The 18,368-nt window shown below is 39.7% G+C and overlaps 1 long non-coding RNA gene across 1 annotated transcript; it reads right to left on the bottom strand.

Annotated features, from left to right (window-relative positions):
• Positions 1–16,033: 16,033 nt before the first annotated feature.
• On the bottom strand, positions 16,034–18,073 carry LOC144785574 (uncharacterized). The gene is made up of 3 exons (XR_013601971.1): positions 17,986–18,073; positions 16,600–16,650; positions 16,034–16,095 (listed from the first exon to the last, which is right to left on the bottom strand). It is a non-coding gene; the product is annotated as an uncharacterized LOC144785574 (long non-coding RNA).
• Positions 18,074–18,368: the final 295 nt, after the last annotated feature.

An 18,368-nucleotide genomic window follows, 5' to 3' on the forward strand; every position in this document is an offset into this window, starting at 1 on the left:
GGTAAAGTTCCAGCTAAACGGGAACAGATACCATTCTGGTTGGCACAGAAAATTACCCAAATAGAGGCGGTGTTTCCTGACACCACCCCATTAGAAAAACACAGGATTCTGACTATATGTCTCCCAATGGGAATCGCACCACACTGGGCTGTGACACTTGGGGTACAGTCTTTGCTTCCATCTACACAAAAACGCACGGTGTTCCATCCATTTCGGTAATACCAGATGTGCTAAAACAAATTCAAGATGAATACGGTCCAGAACCTGCTTTAACTCTTGGTATGAAATTACTGAAAGACTTCAAGCAGGTCTCGGCTATATTACTAGCCAACATAAAAGGTGAAGCAGCAAACGTGGCGATCCGCCAGAATTAAAAGAGACAGATATAGCAGACCAACCAGCTGAAATTGCCAGAATCATAGAAAAATCCTATGAAGAACTAGGCAGAGATAGTCTAGGTGGAATACCAGTAAAACCGCAACTGACTACAAATCCAGAAAAAATATTTTTTAATAATAATAATTCACCAAAAAAGAACTGGGATGGAAACAAACAATCCAATCCTAAAGAAAAGAAATTCCAGTCCCGAGGAAGGTCTCCTAGGCGAAGAGAGAAATCTCCAAACCAAAGACAGAGGTCACCGCAGAGTGACCCCTCGGGGAATAGATATAACCTTAGAAATAGGGATAATATTAAAAAACCTGATAGATATCAAGACATTGATACACGTCCCTCTCAATCTTTTCAGAATTCCTCGCAGAAATCGGAAAGAAGAGGACGATCAGAAGAGCACGCCAAGTCCAAAGACAAGGAACCTGCTCAACAAAAAAAGAAATTACACTTTCCAAAAAAGAAGGTAGCCAGTATCAAGGTAGTTAACAATGCCGAGAATACTGAGGACACAACTGAAAAACGGAGAGTGGGCTCAGACAATGCTAGACAGCGCAGCAGAGGTGAGCATAGCTCGCAAAGTCCTTATGAATCATCTGGAGACAGTGGACACGAATGAATACCTTCAAGTGGAAACTGCAGACACCAGAGTTAGCAAGCCCCACAAGATATACGAGATAACATTACGTATAGAGGGAGATAAGACTAGGAAAATAAGGGGACTATTTTGGGATAACCTCTCCAAAGGCTATGACATCCTTCTAGCTGAAAAAGACTGGCCACCAGAGTTTGTCAGGGAGTGCCCTCATGGCGAAGAAGTAATTATGCCTGCCTTCTCGAATCAAATACCGATTCATAAAAAATACACACTTGCTAGAAAGTGGGCAGTGGCCTTAGCACCTGCTTTATATAAAAATCATGTAGGATGGGATGAGGATTCTCCTCCTCACAAAATCCAGTTAAAATCACAACCTACTGCACAAAGGCAGTACCCAATTAAGCAAGAAGCTAAAAAACAAGTAAATGAAATACTAGATCAGCTAGAATACCAGGGGGTGATTGAAACTTGCACCTCACAAATGAACAATCCTTTGTTTCCGGTCTCCAAACCAGACAATTCATATCGTCTAGTTTTGGATTACCGACACCTTAACACATGTTGCAAAACTTTTGCAGTGCAAAACTCACACAGTGCTGCACTAATGAATAACATAGTGCGCAAAAAATACAAAACAACCCTGGACATCTCCAATGGATTCTTTTGTCAAAACATAGCACCAGAGAGCAGATATTTAACTGCATTCTCAGTAAATGGCACTCAAAAACAATTCTGTCGGTTAGCCCAGGGGTACAAGAACAGCCCGGGGGTATTCTCAGCGAGAGTAACAGAATTACTACAACTATATGATGATGAAGCATTATCTTATGTCGATGACATTTACTTAACAGATGATGACTTGGAGACTCACTTGAAAAGGGTGAACACCATAATACTTGGGTTCGCTGCAGAGGGTTACAAATTCAACTTTAAAAAATCCAGAATTGTCCATCTGACAGTCTTGTACGTAGGATATGAATTATCAAGTATAGCCTGGTTGACAATTTTCTAAGAACTAGAAGAATTAAAAAATCTAAAATATGAAAAGACGTATCCTCTGCCAATCGACATTCTGCCTCTACGACATTACGCCTGTGTAATCTATACAGACGGACATGCTCAACCCTCCGTTTGGGGAGAACATGCATACAATCCCACATGTGAGATTACAAAAGAAGTGTGGCGCGGAGGTAAACTAAGACCTCTATTAACAAAATCACACTCAGTAGAAACTAATTCAGAACTACAAACTGAAATAATAGCATTAAAAATGGCGCTGGATAATGCGGATCGCGAATTCCCGACACTTATAGTGTCAGATTCATATTACTGCGTCAAAGCATATAACAAGGATTTGCAGACATGGATTCAGAACCGTTACAAAGATGACACAGATGCACCAATAAAGCAGAAACTGCTCTGGGAACAAGTAGCTCTTTTGAAAAAAGAACTACCAAAGACTCACGTGACTCACTCACTGAGTCATCAACGTGATGGCGTTCACGTTGTAGGGAATTAATTGGCTGATGAGGCCGCGAAGGCAGCTGTGCAAACGGCTTCCGTAGCTGCCGTCACCCGGTCAAAAACAAAAATAGACAGCGAAATTTTACAAGCTGTCAGCGCTTCAGAAAAGGATTCGATAGAACCACTCCCTAAAGGCTTTCCAGTAAAATACTCATACATAACTGATGCAAACAATGTTCCTTTTGCTCGAATCCCTGGAGTGGGGGATAGGGCAATTCCAAACATGGAACATAGGTTAGGACTAATAATAGCGGCACACGAAGGGCTTGCTTCTATTCATGCTGGCGTCTCAGCCACAGTATCATTATTAAAACAGAGATACTGGTGGCCACAAATGAGAAGACAAACGAGGAACTATGTTCTAGCATGTGAAATATGTCAAAAAATGAAAGTATCAACGGTGAGACGTCCAGCACAGACGCCCCTTCTAATCTCGGATAAACCATTAGCCTGTGTTTATCTAGACCACTGCGGTCCCTTACAAAGGGATGGTAACTATAAATATATCTTGGTCGCAGTGGATTCATGCACGAGATTCATATGGATGTGGCCCCAGCGAACGGCTGACGCCAGAACTGTTATAAAAGATTTGCGAGTCTTTATCGGCACATACGCAATTGGCATGCTGCATTCGGACAATGGTCCTGCTTTTAGCTCTCGGGCTTATAAGGAGGCCATGGTCAGCATGGGCGTGCAATTGCGGTACTCTTGTCCATTTCACCCTGAGGGGAACGGAATTGTTGAAAGAAAAAACCGTGACATAAAGCAATCTATAACGGCAAAGGTATTAGGTTCGGGAGCTGGGTGGGTCAATCATCTAATAAGTGTCCAACGTAGTCTAAATAACTTGCCAAGAAATTCTCTGAAGGGATTCAGTCCGTACGAATTATTATTCGGAACTAGGATGTTGATCTCTGACCTTGATAGTCAGACTTCAGTGGTAATAGAAAAAACCTTTGATGTCAAAGACCGTTTGGCTATTTTGCAGGACTTAAACAAAACAAGAAAAGACCTGAGCAACATACAGTTGAAACAACAGCCAACAACCACTGAAGAATCACCACCTGTCCCGGCAAGACCTGTCTGGATTCCAAAAGTCGGGGATCTAGTCAGGGAGAAGATCGCGGTAAAGAAGGAATTTGGGCCTTCTTACAGAAAAGCAGTTCCTGTCTTGTCTGTCAACGGGACAAGATCAGTTGTACTACCGCCACTTGCTGGAAAAAAGGAGAACCGAGTTGTATCCATCGACCTGGTAAAACCACAACATGTGGCCGATAACAAACAGTAGGCCAAGTGGACTCCCAATAAGTAGCAGAACACCAAGGTTTGCTACCAGTACAGAGGTCCTAACAAAAAGGCTCATCACATTCGAAACGCCTGCAGAAGAACAAGAAGGACTATGCAACAATGCAATAGAACTCAGACCTCTGAAAACCCAAATAAAGACATTTAGCAGAGACACACCGATCTATACTGAAGTACCAAGTGAAAATGCAAAAAACAGAAATCCTGAACCAATTGGAACAATTGACAGAACTGCATCCGGTTACTTCATCAACTTCGATGATTCCTCTGAAAGCCTGAGTGAATCAAAGACACAGCCATCATCAAAATCCTTTAAAGACAAAGCGAAGGAACTTTTGAAACATCTGAAAGAAACATATCTGGTTTCTTCATGGATTGAATTTTGGGTGGGTTTTGGCGCATTTATCCTCATACTTTGGCTCATCATGGTATTTACTTTGGGACGCTTCATTGAGGGAAAATATGCTAAAATGGACACAGCAAGTCAGAACATCAACTTGATCCTCAAACCACACACATCTTCACACGTCGAGAAAAGAGAACTTTCTTCAGAACTGTCTTCAGCCAACTTCACAGCCAATCCTATACCTGGTGGGGTAGCCTGGGACAACACTGACTATGAAATTTATGGTCCGGTCGAGATCCTGAAATATCCACACCAAATCAAGATCTCCTTGAGTGACTTTGCAAAACCAAACTCATTTGCTGATGATTGGGACTTCGAAAGTATTAACAACATGATATCTGACTTAGTAATGTCTGCTAAATTTACAAAACATGATTATTTGCAAGGTTCTACAAATTATGATAGTATGTATTGCTATAACCATTATGGTAACCATTTTTTACATAAATCTGCACAACCTAGAAATGTTTTAGGTTATAATCAATGGGAACATTGTGCTACACCTCCAAAAGGAAGCTCTAGAACCGTATATGACAAATATTCATATTTTTCAGGTTTTAACATAATGCTGAAACATTTTATTTTAAATTGTCAAACAAGACAGGGATGAAAACCATGATAACCAACACAAAATTGATATATTCAGATTCATTCTTTGAAAAAATGAATACATTTGGATTTGATTATTGGGACAAAAATGTTGATTTGAAAAGTGTTTGGGGTACAAAAGAATGGCAAGTACAGGGTTTAGAAGCTTTGTTTAGAGCCTGCATGATCCCAGAACAAATGATATTTTTAAATGACACTGTTCAACAAACCACCTGTCTTGGCTTAGCCAAAATCAAAGATTTAATTAAACCGTCTATTCCAAAGCCAACAATGTTTAGCAATAGCTCTGATACAGATGAAGAGATAGACGTAAACCATATATTAAACCAAAACAGAACACATCCTGATTGGAAACAATGGTTGATCTGGCCCACAGATACAAATTACTGTCAAGATAGATTCCTGAATAAAACACAGGGTTTCAAAATGACCAGGCCAGACCCTAGATATCCCCAAAGACATCACCCAGGGATAATAACAACCTACAGTGTGGGCAAATTATGCCTTCAATGGCTACAGACTTCCACACTGCCTGAAATTAAGCAACACCTAACTTTACTTACTGATGGTGCTGACTTGCGTGATTTCATACTGGGACCACGCAAACAGCGTCAAAAGCGTTTCATAGCAGCCTCTGTATATGCAGCATACAATGAGGCCTGGAAGGTTACTCAAATTGAGACAGCAGAAAGAATACGGGAAATTGACCGTATCAATTTGAAAAAATCACTTTCTGTAGTGGACAATGGGTTAATGACTCTGTCCTCCAGAATTTTTTCATTGGACAGCATTGTGTCTTCAGCAATCGATATATTATCGCAAGACTTACTGTTATTACAACATGGTCAGTCACAATTGCGTTCCATTGTACAGCTTGGCTGGACGTTACAAAATCTGCGTTCAGGCTATGTGCCTTGGCGTTTAATCAACACAACGTCACTATTCCAAATCTTTAACCTTACTGATAGACAAATCGGTATGGCGCAAAAGGGTGCTGATTATACAATCTTGAGCATTGAAAAACTAGAAAGATTACCAATGACAATGTCAGAACGACCTGTCAGTGAATGGATAATCCACGGAATCATAAATATTCCAATCTCAACCTTCAGGTTTCAATACTGCCAAAAATATATACAGGCTGGCATGTACGAGAAATTGGGAAAGGGGTACCTTAAAACAACTTGGAACCTGCCCTATTCACATGCATGTGTCAGTAATAAAGGACAGAAAGTGTTTCTTAGTGGCAACAATTGTGCTATGTCACTAAGCGGCACGCTTCTGTGTAACGGAATTAGTTTGCATGGAGCCTGTGAAGGGAATTCATACAACCTTTCATGTCACCAGCAAGGCGCACCTGCAACTGAAATAGAACCATTCTTTCAAAGACTCTATAATGGGAGTTACATTCTTATTGTAGACCGCAGATGTTGCAGTCTTATGCCCGGGACTCCTTATCTAGTAACTACAACGGCGAAGGTCAAGTGCTGTGGACGTTCTTTATTCCCCAGCTCCTTTCCAGACAGGGAGGCAAGGGCATGGCCCAGTTTGAAAATTACTTCTATTCGAATAGATGCTTTAAGCAGAATGAAAACAGTGCTTCTTCAGACGCCTACAAGGCTCACGTCATCAAAAGAAACGTATGATCTACAAGTCGCAAGGACGACTGCAGAGATACATACATTATTATCAACTAATTCCCCCGTACATTTCGCGGAAATCCTAAGCGAAATCTTAAATATTTCTGATACCACTGGGGTCTCAAAGGTATTTAAGACAGTATTTTCGATGGCATTAACACCATTCAAAGCCATACTGGGTATTTTTCCAGATTTCGTCCATTCGATTTTTGGCGGACTTCCCCTGATCCTAGGACTAATTGCCGGAATCCTATTCCTAGTCCTTATTTTTCATTATGGCAACCCATGTCACAGATCAAACTCTCGCGACAATGGAAGATACGATCCTAGCCATTGGATACCGGGACCGGATATCAAAAATCCTGGGACTCTCCCGGCTTAGAGACCTGAACATGACTTGGTTTCTATCATTTCGACCAATGTGGCAAAGGTGTGTTTTACCTGTACTAAGGTGTCTGCTATGCGGAGAAGAATGCGTGTTAGACACCTGTCTGACGCTACAATCGGATGCGCCAGTGGATGCAGATACACTGTTGGTTCCTACCAAGGTTCACGCTTTGTGCTGCCCTCAAAGGCTGCCAATCCTGATGACGGCATTCCTGGAATCTTCACCACTGCGATTGAAGAGTAGTGAAGTTCAAGATGAAAGCAGCATCGAACAGGTACGACCTTCTGTCAGCAATGCGAATCAGAATGTCAATGGAGACAATCATGCGCACGAATGCATGGTTACCCCTATTTCCGACTTAGTGGAACTTTCCCATGAAGCTGTTGACAGTTTTTTCGAAAGCCTGAATGATATGATGTTCTCTCCAGAACAGAAATAGAGACTTTTGAGTAAACTCGCACACGGCGTTCCCTGAATTCGGCCTTCAACTTTAAAAATAAAGTCACATGAACAATTTCACTCCAGCTCACGGAAAGCAATATTTTTCAGCAAGCCCCTTAAAATATTTTTCTACATATTTTTTCCCTGGGACACTGATCTTCTGCTTAAAGTAAGAAACTATTCCTAGAGAACTAACATTTCTATTTTTAGATACTTTATAGACTTTAGCTGCTCGCTGGGATGTTCACAAATATTTTATTATGTGATGAAATGGTCTCGAACTTCCTTTCTGTATAGCCATATTAAGAGCCATTTCATGTGTATTTCTCATATACCAATAAGCAATAATGCATAAAAATGCGTGTTTACTTTTGCATTTAATTCATAGCTTAAGTGCATACAATATATATGACTGCAATTTTTCAGTATATTTGAAAATTTCGAAATGCATTTATGTATTTTGGGGTGGTAAGGTATACACTATACTCTATAGTATGTTGTACTATGTTATACTATGCATAGATTAGTAGATATGACCATAGTTAGCGTGGAGTGGGTGTCGTGTATTTCTATAGGTTCTGAATCAGTCCCCCTATTCCTGACCCTATTCTGGTTAAACTAACTATCAAGTTAACTAACAGTCAGCCCATGAGGCAAGAAAACCCCCATGATGCAGATACCGTTATCTGACGCAGTCACACTACGGCACAGGAACGTGTTATCTGATTAGGTCATAACGCTTGAGATCTAATTAGACAAGCGACATTCCTCCAGCCCCTGATAAGGCATACGACGTTCTCATAACAAATCAAACCTATGACAACCTGGATAATCCGTGCGGCCATTGTTTTGATTTCACAGAGAACTTTAGTAAAGAATGTGCTAACGAGCAAGTCGTATGACATCTTTATTGACGTATCTATGTCCATCCTTACGTCAATCTCGGCACCTTTAAGGTATAAATATTGCCGACCTTGCCCTATGCAAACACACGCGTGGTGACAAGACGGAGCAGCCATACTTGCCGAAGCCGAGAGCAGAAGCAGACCCCGCTGGCAGCAGCCCCGCCTTCCTGACGCGCTGAGAGACGCGCTGCTATCTCAAGCCGAGAGACCCAGCACCGGCGCTTTCGGGCAGCCCTCGCAGGCAGCCTGGAATATCGAGAGCAGAGAAAGAGATACTATTCCTCATCCATCCTAAATTCCAGGTACAGAACTGAATAACCCCTCACAGAGAATTCTTTAGTTATTCACTTGGCAAAAACAAACTTAACTTAAACTGTAACTTTCTATTCCCGCCCACGCATTAGACTTAGGTCAGGTACACGGGGTAGGCGTATTTAGAAACACCAGTTGAGTACGTTTAGTCAAATGTATATGTGTATGTAAATATATTTTAATCATTTTAAACATCATATGGCTCAGAAACCATATCAATGTTTTTACAGTATTATTTTATACTATTGCTTTTAATGTATGCACTTTACTTAACTATAAGTATTGCAATAATATCGATCCATTTCTCATGTATGAGAAAAGAGACTGATCAATAAATAACACCTTTTTATTGAACACGCCCGTCTCTTCCTTTTCTCTACATTCTGATGAGACTAAGAATGCACGTACTGACTGAGTAAAATAATTGCCTTGTGCTCACACGACTCTCGAGATTGACTCTTGATTAGGGGAGAGCAAAGTTGTCATGTTCTATGGTTGTCAGAAACTAAATCCCTTCTTGTCTAATCAGGGGAGTTAATTCCTTCCTTGAACATTCGAGAAAGTTTCTAGCGAACTCTGAGCTTAGCTGGCAAACCCAAAAATTAAGTCTAGTATCGACAGTAGTAGATCTAGTTAACGTCTGGCCTAGGCCTTTACTGCTGTAGGTACTATTCCAATGCGCAGAGCCTATTGGGAAAATAGGAGCTACACTACAAGAGCACACAGGAAATATTGCTTACTCATGGTTACGTTTGCCTATTGGTTAGGGGAGGGTGGGAGAGTCACCCCACCAACAGGCTGTTGCCAGATACTACTGAATCAGGGTAGTGCCAGGCACTACTGGACCTGTGAGAAAATCAGAAAAGTACTAAACCAGTTGTCTGTTGCCTAATAAGTACTGTGAAGGACTTGATCTGCTGTCTCTTGCACCTAGGACAAAGGCGTGGGCTCCTAGGGTGATAAAGCTGATCTCCAATCTTATTCAGCAGGTCCTCGATGAGAAGGAGTCCAGCCCTGTGAACCCCTATTGAGCTACAGCCTGCAGCCTTTCCCTGCTGGAAGAGTCCAAGCTCCCAACAATGTAACTAGGTCTGAAAATAGACATCTTCACTGGCCAAAGGCACCAAAACGTAACTATGTCTAAAAATAGCCATCTTCACTAGGGAAAGGCACCAAACGTATATGTCCAATGAGGGACCATGTCTGGGGGCAAATTTCACATTTTACATGCTTGCAACTTTCATGCCATAAATCAGCACTTCACTGGGACCTCATCCAACAGCTATCAAATGTTGTTGTGCCCCATTTGGCCGTAGCCTGCTGCCTTGCTCCTCTGAAGATTTTAGATTTTCATTTCAGAAACTGAGTGAGAAGGAAAACGTCTCAATGGGTAGAACCTGGTTTCTGTATCCTACCCACACTCCATTATGGTCACCCATAACTTATATCTAGGTGCTTGTCATACGCAACCAGATAATTGTGGGTAATGCTCAGCGCTTTTTGGGGATATTTTAATTTTAAACTTTCAAATTCATTTGTTTGGTTTCCTTTATTGAACTTTAAATACTTTGGTGCTATTTTAATCATTAAAATGTATACTATTTTTTCCAAATTAGGTTGGGATTTTCCTTTTGTTGTGTTTTTAATCTATTACTGTTTTGGTGCTATAGACATGACTTACACATTTCCAGTCTGTTCTATGCTACAGTTACCATGGATTGAGCACTGGCTAATGTAGTGACTTTAGTAGTTCACCCTGACAAGGATTGTGATTTGTATTTGAAGTGGGTAATCACCCTCCTCAACTGATGCCCCAATTTCATACAAAAACGGTATTACATATACATATATATATATATATATATATATATATAATTGTATTAAAATTAAAATGTTTCAGCTAATGCCAGGCCTAAAAAGATGAGGCACAATATAACTACTTAAACCTTCTTTGCTGGGGTTCAATTCAAGAGCTGTTCCAGCAATTTGTGCTGCACGGGGCTCATCTACAACTACATAGTATCATGACATAGCTGATTGCATGCTGGTGCTGGTACCTAGAGTGGGTGGTCTGTATCACTGTGGGAATGTCCTCAGTGGGACCATCAAAAAAGGATTGGAAAGAATGCACACCATGGCACGGCCATATGTATAACATATGAAAAAATGCCAATCTCATAGCTAGTAAAGACTTTTCCTCCCTGTTCCTCCCCTTCACAATCAAAAAGTGCAGCAATATAACTGAACTGCTGTCAGGCAAAACACCTGAGCTAAATGTAAGAGACTATGATGTAAAACAATAAACTATGGTGAAGAGAACACGAAGGATTTAACCCCAAAATGGAAACGTGTATGGCTAACAAAAGAATGCCGGTTGTGCAGACAAGGAGAAGAGAGCCTTTTACATCTCCTATGCATCTGCCCCTCACTTTTAGAAATTCGGAAAAGGGTCCTCCGCGAGCTGTTGAGAAAAAAACTAGCTACGGACATGCAGAGCCGCAGTCATACAATACCCTGGAGGCCGCTCCATCGAACTATCTTGTAAAGCCATCACGCTCTGGAAAATGGCAGCCAAAGAATTAGACAACAAACATGAATGAACTGGAGCAGTTCCGTCAAGACTGCTTGGACCTTTTTTTTCTTTTGTACTGATATTATTTCCCGTCTCCTTGCTCAAAGTACCACAAACAAAATGATGATGAGTGTTATATTTGAATTAATCTTAGCCGCTTTCAATTAGGCCGGGCCTCACTCCAGTCCAACAAATTATTGTTCAGTATGCCATTTTAGATACTGTATGCAGATCTGCAGTTATCTGGGTTTTTGGTCCTTTAAGGTCAGAGTACCAAGCATGTCAACAGGTGCAGAAAACCCTGCATAAGAATAATTTCTTTTTGGGAGAGGACAAAGTTGAATGGGTCAGCACCTACTAGAAAATTAGCTTAGGCTTACTGAAATAAATTTAGCCGAGGCATTTTTTGGGTCGCTCAGAAGAATCATTCTTCCCCAGCTGTGTAACTCATGAAAAACAATTTGGTATTCTATTTATTTTAGGGGATATGAGAGGCGTAACATATCACTAGAACCTCAAGACAAACTCATCCATGTGCACAATGTGTCTATCAGAGTGAAAAAGACAGGTCTAGATGGTTGCCCGGAAGACAATAAATCTGTAGTCTTCAAATGAAAAAAACCTGAGAGGATAATGTTTATTAAATAGATTGATGGATGAGTGAAAGAGACTTGAGTGGGGCCAAATTGTAAGATGCTGTGAAGTAATGAGGAACAATTTTGTGGAAATATTTCTGGATAAGGACATGGAGTTTGAACTGACAGGCATTCCTCAACAGGGAGCTATAGATTTCTTGAATTTTTCACTTTTCAGTGGTATTATTTTTCCAATGTCTTCTCTTGAGACTTCAAAACCCATATGGTGGTTTTATCTTTGGGTACACAACTACGTTTGATGAAGCTACCATGGTTGCAGTGGTAATTAATGGAGGAATACCTTTATTTCCAAGTTAAATGGTTAGTGGTAGCCTATATTGAGAGGAGGGTCTGGTTTTGGAGAATATTTGAATAGTTTCTATACATATTTACAATATGATATGAATCAGCAATTGCTGCTGCTGCTAGTTTTGAACTTTTGTTGGTTGTTTTCTTCTGTTCACAACATCTGTGCACTTGCCTGAGCTGTACGTTCTGCAAGACTTTACACAAAGTGAAACAGGAACTGCGTCCAGCACATGACGACGGTTATCCTTGCGGACTATGTGCAACTATTGATACTCAACCTGTAGCTGTGTATACAGCAACACCAAACATGTATATGGCATAAACCACTAACCAACCGCAATGTTTAATTCATGTAGATTGTCGGTGTACTGTATGGTCAACTTTATGTGATACAAATTATTCTTCATGTTGCTGTAATCTTCAAAATTTAATAAAAACAGATTTCAAAAAACATAAAATAAACAGAATGAACAATTGGAAGAAATATGTTAATCCTTCAAAAACAAAATATAATAATATGAATCAACAATCCTGCATCTACCGTCAGTGTCCGGGGAAGACGCTGTAGGTAAGTTGTTTGTCTAAGTTAGCTCTTGAATTTCAAATTGCCCTGTAATGGTGTGCCTTGGTGATTCAGTCACAAGATAAATTGGGAAACGTATATCACAAAATTACAACTCAAATAAGTTAGTGTTACCAAAAGGTGTCTGATAGGTTCACGGATTTCTTGCAGAGCCTTCCCAACTTCAGCCGCAATTGTTTCCTAGAAGATAACAGAGCAACTGTTAATTATTTGAGCCTGCATTGTCTTCCAATACAAAAAGATTCAAATTAAGATCACAGATGTAACACTTAGGGCTGCATCGTAAAGAATGTTTAGCCTAGGCTATTGCATGTCCTTGAAAATAATTAACTGTGATGAACTCTGTTGACCGCTACCCCTTTCCCTTTTGATAACTTACTGTGTAATATTTTTTTAACTCAATGTTTTTAACTATTTCTGTATTTTATCTTAGCGCATGTTTGTATTTTAGCTGCACTTTTATGGTCCACGACCGAAATACAGTTATCAAACTGAAATGAAAATAATTCTGGAAGTTCTTGGTGCAAACACCATTAAACCCTGTATTTTTAAACAGATTTCTAAAGCTCGTAATGTTTGAGAAGAATATTTGTTCATACATGTTGTGTCGCATGTTGTTATGGTGATGATATCTTATTTTGTTGTTTGTGTTGTGTTTTGTTTCACTATTATTACATTATATCTTCGATGTTTTTTAGTGTGGTTGTGTTGTTGTCATTTTTGACTGTTGTACTGTGTTGATCCCTTCATGTGTCAGTGGTGCTGTTATGTGGCCTTGTGTAATGGCATTCTGCAATGTTTTATGGTTTAATTTAGAGACATAAACACATTCTGCTACATTTCCGGCCAAAGCCAGAGCATTCCTTTAAATTTCAGTGACAAATTAGGTTATTAAATAGAGCAACGCTTTAACTTGTTAAGAGATGAGTTCGCTCAAAACTGTGAGAGATGTGAAAGATGATTCGGAAATCAGACAATAGAACAAGCTAACAATTAAGAACCTACCACAGTTGGATTTCCGCCTAACAGAAGTTCATCCACCACACATCCAGTGTCTTTCTGAAATAATGAAACAATACAAAAGTATTAAAATACCAATAAGCGTTGAAAATAATCTAGTACAAGAAAATTGCATATGTTATTGGCTGTGAACAACTAAAACAATAAATATATAGCTGTCATTGCTGAGTAGTCTTTAAATGATCATAGATTGCAATACTTTTACTGAGGGTATATTCCAAAATTGCACTATACTGAATTGATTCTCACCGTAAAAAACCTCCAAAAATAAACATAGTTAATACGATAATATTTCAGCAATACTGTACCAGGGTTTCTTTGACTTCAGCTAAAAGTTTCGTCCATTCTTCCAAGCTGCAGTCATTGGTCTGGAGAAGAAGATCAGAAACTGGTCACAAATGACATACATAGTTCATGTCTGAGTGAGAAGGGAAGGCTGCATGATTTCAACAGGCAGGATTTTTTTGTCATGGAGTTCCACAATACCGCCTGCCTGCTTGTATCTCTGTAGATAAAGAAAATGTGTTCCAGATCTCCAAGAGGAGCATCATTCCCTACTTCCAGCAGTGGCACACTCAAGGGTTACTATCATTTGTAAAACACATATGTGACAGTGAAAACTTTAAAGCATAAACCTTACTTTACTTTACTTTATTTTCAGTTTGGGTACAATATAGAATTACATTCAATAAAAACAAAATAATACATTTACAAACTCATCAATATACATTTGTACACACAGATCAATATTTAATTATTATCATAACTGCAGTACTTTGGATCTTATTTGCCAAGTCGCTTGTAGAAATTTTGAGATGGTATAAAAAACACACAGACTTTATCAAACTTACATGTTTTTATAGCATCTTGGTAGATCCTAAAACGCAGCACCAGGCAAAGTGGCTTAACCCATCCAAATCTTGTCCTTGTATAACCCATCCCAAAAAGTAAAACTTGATCCTCTGTTTTCTCAACTTGGTGGCAAATAGGACACATCATACTAGAGGAGCGCCATACACAATAATACTTCTATTCAGTGTTGTTACAAAGTGCTAATGCTTCCATTGTAGCATTTCATAGGGCAGCAAGTAAAAAGTATTACCAGAACCCAGTGTAAGGGTGCTCCATTTACTTATCTTGGGTTTACAAAACTTTGAAGGAACATGATGTATATTTAGCCTGTGATCTTAAATGCACACACAGATTTTTGTGAACGACAACTAACTCAGTGGCCTGATTCATCACTAATTAATGAGCTTGTGATAATGACAATTAAGGGCAGAGGAATTACTTAGGCAGCAAGAAACCCTTTCCTATTTAACATTGACGTGAGACTAGATGTGGGCAGGAGGACTCAGGAGTGGGCACTGAGGTGGTTCTTTCATTGCCATTCAAGTATTCCAGGCTAGGCTGTCATAAAAGACTGACGACCATTACAGGAAAAGGGTATGGGATGTAATAAGGATCCCTCTGTGAGAAGAGTTCATTCAGGGAGACATGAGATATGGAAATGTCATCGGAAATGCTGAAACCTCTGACTGGAGTCGCAGAGTAGCCATTGATTGGAATGGTCAACATGCTCTGTAAATAAACATATGAGAAGAAAATATGTTTACCTCGCAGTTCTCATATGAGCAGAAAAGTTCTTGTAAGGCAGCCAGAAGGTTCTTCACATCAATTTTCTAAAAGAGGATTAAAGTACAGTTATGTAGTAGTAGTTCATTTATCATGGATTAGTCACCTAGTCCCACCTGGATTTCTCAAAGAGATGTATAGTGCCATAATATATTCGCCAGTGTTTTATTTTGAATCCAAGGATCATCACTAATCAATCATTCTGATGCCTAAATGATAAATGACTGAATAACATTCACGAGGATGGAGTTAATCTGCCAATGTCTTTTAATATGATGCTTTAGAGTCTCTGTGTAAATCCTTGTGGCATATCCCTACTACACCCTTTTCAGTATTTTAATATAAATTGAACACAACGCAAAACAAAACTGACATTTCCTAAATGACGCCAGCATATGTGAGACAACATTAATGCAAATTCGCCCTGCCTACAACTTGGAAAGGGTTTACACTTTATACTGATATCAAAATCTGACTCTTGAGACGGTTGCATTAGGACACTTGCCGTCTCAGTTTTAGTGAAAGTAATTTATTGTGGTTACTCTTAGCAAATGTCATAGCACTTTGTAGTCTTTGCTGGACACTCTCCTCTTAGCGTGGAGGTGCTTACTCGCTGAATCATCTTCTTGGACAGGTCAGAACTTAAATTCTCACAGCAATGGATCCTGATAGAAGCTACAAATTACACAATACACTAATTTAAAATGTACAGTTTGCACGAGTAATGCTACCAGCAACAACCTTTCAAGTGTTAAACTTACCAGCACTTTATCAAGACAGTTTGTGTAGGGGACCGTCCCTCCACTAGTTGGGCGCACATAACCTACAAAAGTAATATAATCGTGTAAGACCTCACTTTGAAACATGCCACAATGCTGGATAAAGTCAATTAAATGTGTTGTATGCATTTCATTGCTATGCTCAAATGGAATGAGCCTAAAGTATACAACAGAGCATGTCAGTTGGTCAGACATACAAATCTATAAACTTTCCCATGCTCCAATAAAAAAATAGATTGGTTTCTGCCATCATTCATAAATCTCTCTATTTCCAATTGATGGGTTAAAGAATAACGTTGCAACAAAACACTATATTAAAGACTTCACATTCAGCTGACAACATTGTACTAAGTGCACAAAGCATGAGAGGCGAGATCACAGAGGTGTTTCTATTATTTCTTACAGTGACAATGCAGCTTGTAAGAGATAATACTAGAGAATTGCTGCTGATTTTCTTTTGATTTGATTTTGATCATTAAAGCATACATGTATTTGGAGGACGTTGCAATTAATCACTAATACAGGACAGTTTGTTTTATGGACTGTACCATCACTGGGTGGGTGAACGGGAGCATGACCACCATGTGGGCGAACAAAACCTGGAACACAAACAAAAACATAAGACTTTAGTCTGCAATATGCTGCTATTGTTATTGTACAAATACCCGAAGGCAAATACATTTGTGTAGTGAACTGTATATATTTTCCATTTCCTACAATCGCTCAGTCACTCACTTTACTTTTAGACTTGATACATTAATCACTACATACACACATGGATAATTGTCAGGGAATGCAACTCTGAACATGCAGATCATTTGTTTTGATTCCATAAAATACAAAGACGTTTTGGGAATTATTCCTGTTTATTGTCAATGACAGAGTATTGAATTTGTTTGGATATGGTAACAAGAACCTCAGTTGGAAGCCCCACCTTCACCCACATCCTGTGTAACAAGGGCCATGTTGATTGCTGCTCCAGCAGGAGTTAATAGCAAGCCTGGGAGTAAAAATGAAGGCCAGTGATGTTCACTATGGATATACTACCTATTAGCCCTTTCAGTGCTACAAACCAGCGCTATATATCTTCTTCATTAACACATGCAACCTTTTAGTGAAAATTGATTCGCAAAAATATTAGACGTAAAGTAAGTGATATCACACACCTTTTAACCCCTGACATCAAAGTTTTGGCTCCACAGCTTACCTTGTGGCCTTTATCGCCCTCTTATTTCCAGTTGATGGCGTAAACACAAGGAGCTAGGCTTAAAAACTCTATACAGGTTTAGAATTGTCTACAAAACCTGCCTGCCGTCCTATGTCATGTTTCTCCATAAAACTGTTCACTTGGGATAGATCTCTCTCTAGACTGTGCTTTATAAAGTTTCAGGTTGCATGAAGTCACATCTAAACAGAAAGCTATTTACTACTGACTAACATAATCTCACTTCTGGATATTTCTTTGATAATTATACTGTGCCGTCATTTTCCCACAGGTTTCAAGAAACTCAGCTGTTTGTTTGAAACTCAGAAAGTAATTCCTGGACCAGGACACAAATTGTAGACCTTCTCTTCCCCCAAATCCCTGCTTCATGTGGGACTCATTCTCTTGGGTGCCAGCCTCGGCAGTCCATCCCCAAAGGTCTAGACACCTGAAGCCTGAACCACACTTTCATTCTTGCTGAGGTTTTTTGGGGTGCTCTATGTTGGTGAAAGTTTAATGGAATCTCGGGAGTCCCTTAGCATACTGTGCTTGGAATTCCCATCATTCAATTTGCATCATGCCACTTCCTTGGATTTCTAATTAATCAACTCTGAAAGTAGTTGTGCGAGCCAGAGGTGAATGGAGATGCTAGTTAACAAATGGACACACAATAAAACACAGAACCTTAAATTGGCAGTACACACAACTCTGTAATATAAAAGTTAGTTACCATAGCAAGTGCTAACGCCCACCAGCAGGAACACCACAGCGATCTTCATGACTGAGAGATGAGACGGTAGTGAGTATTTGGCTACAATACTATGTTCAAGCTCTTGGTGAATCTATCAATGCAAGACGCCTACATTTATACTGGAAGCATCTCCTCGATCTCCTCCCAGAGATTCACACCACAGATCAAATGACCACTTTATCAGATTGAATCTTGCCAATTCGCTCAAGCGAGGATAACCTAAAAGGTGCATGATTCACACACTTGCTTTCCCTTTTTAATCAGGAAACATCAGGGTGTGACTGTCATGTCTATATTTGTTGTTCCCTGTGGAAAGGTCACTTAGGCATAAGGACAAACAGAATATTTGTGAAGGGTGCATT

This window comes from Lissotriton helveticus, chromosome 10, assembly GCF_964261635.1.
Source record: "Lissotriton helveticus chromosome 10, aLisHel1.1, whole genome shotgun sequence".
NCBI classification, from domain to species: domain Eukaryota; kingdom Metazoa; phylum Chordata; class Amphibia; order Caudata; family Salamandridae; genus Lissotriton; species Lissotriton helveticus.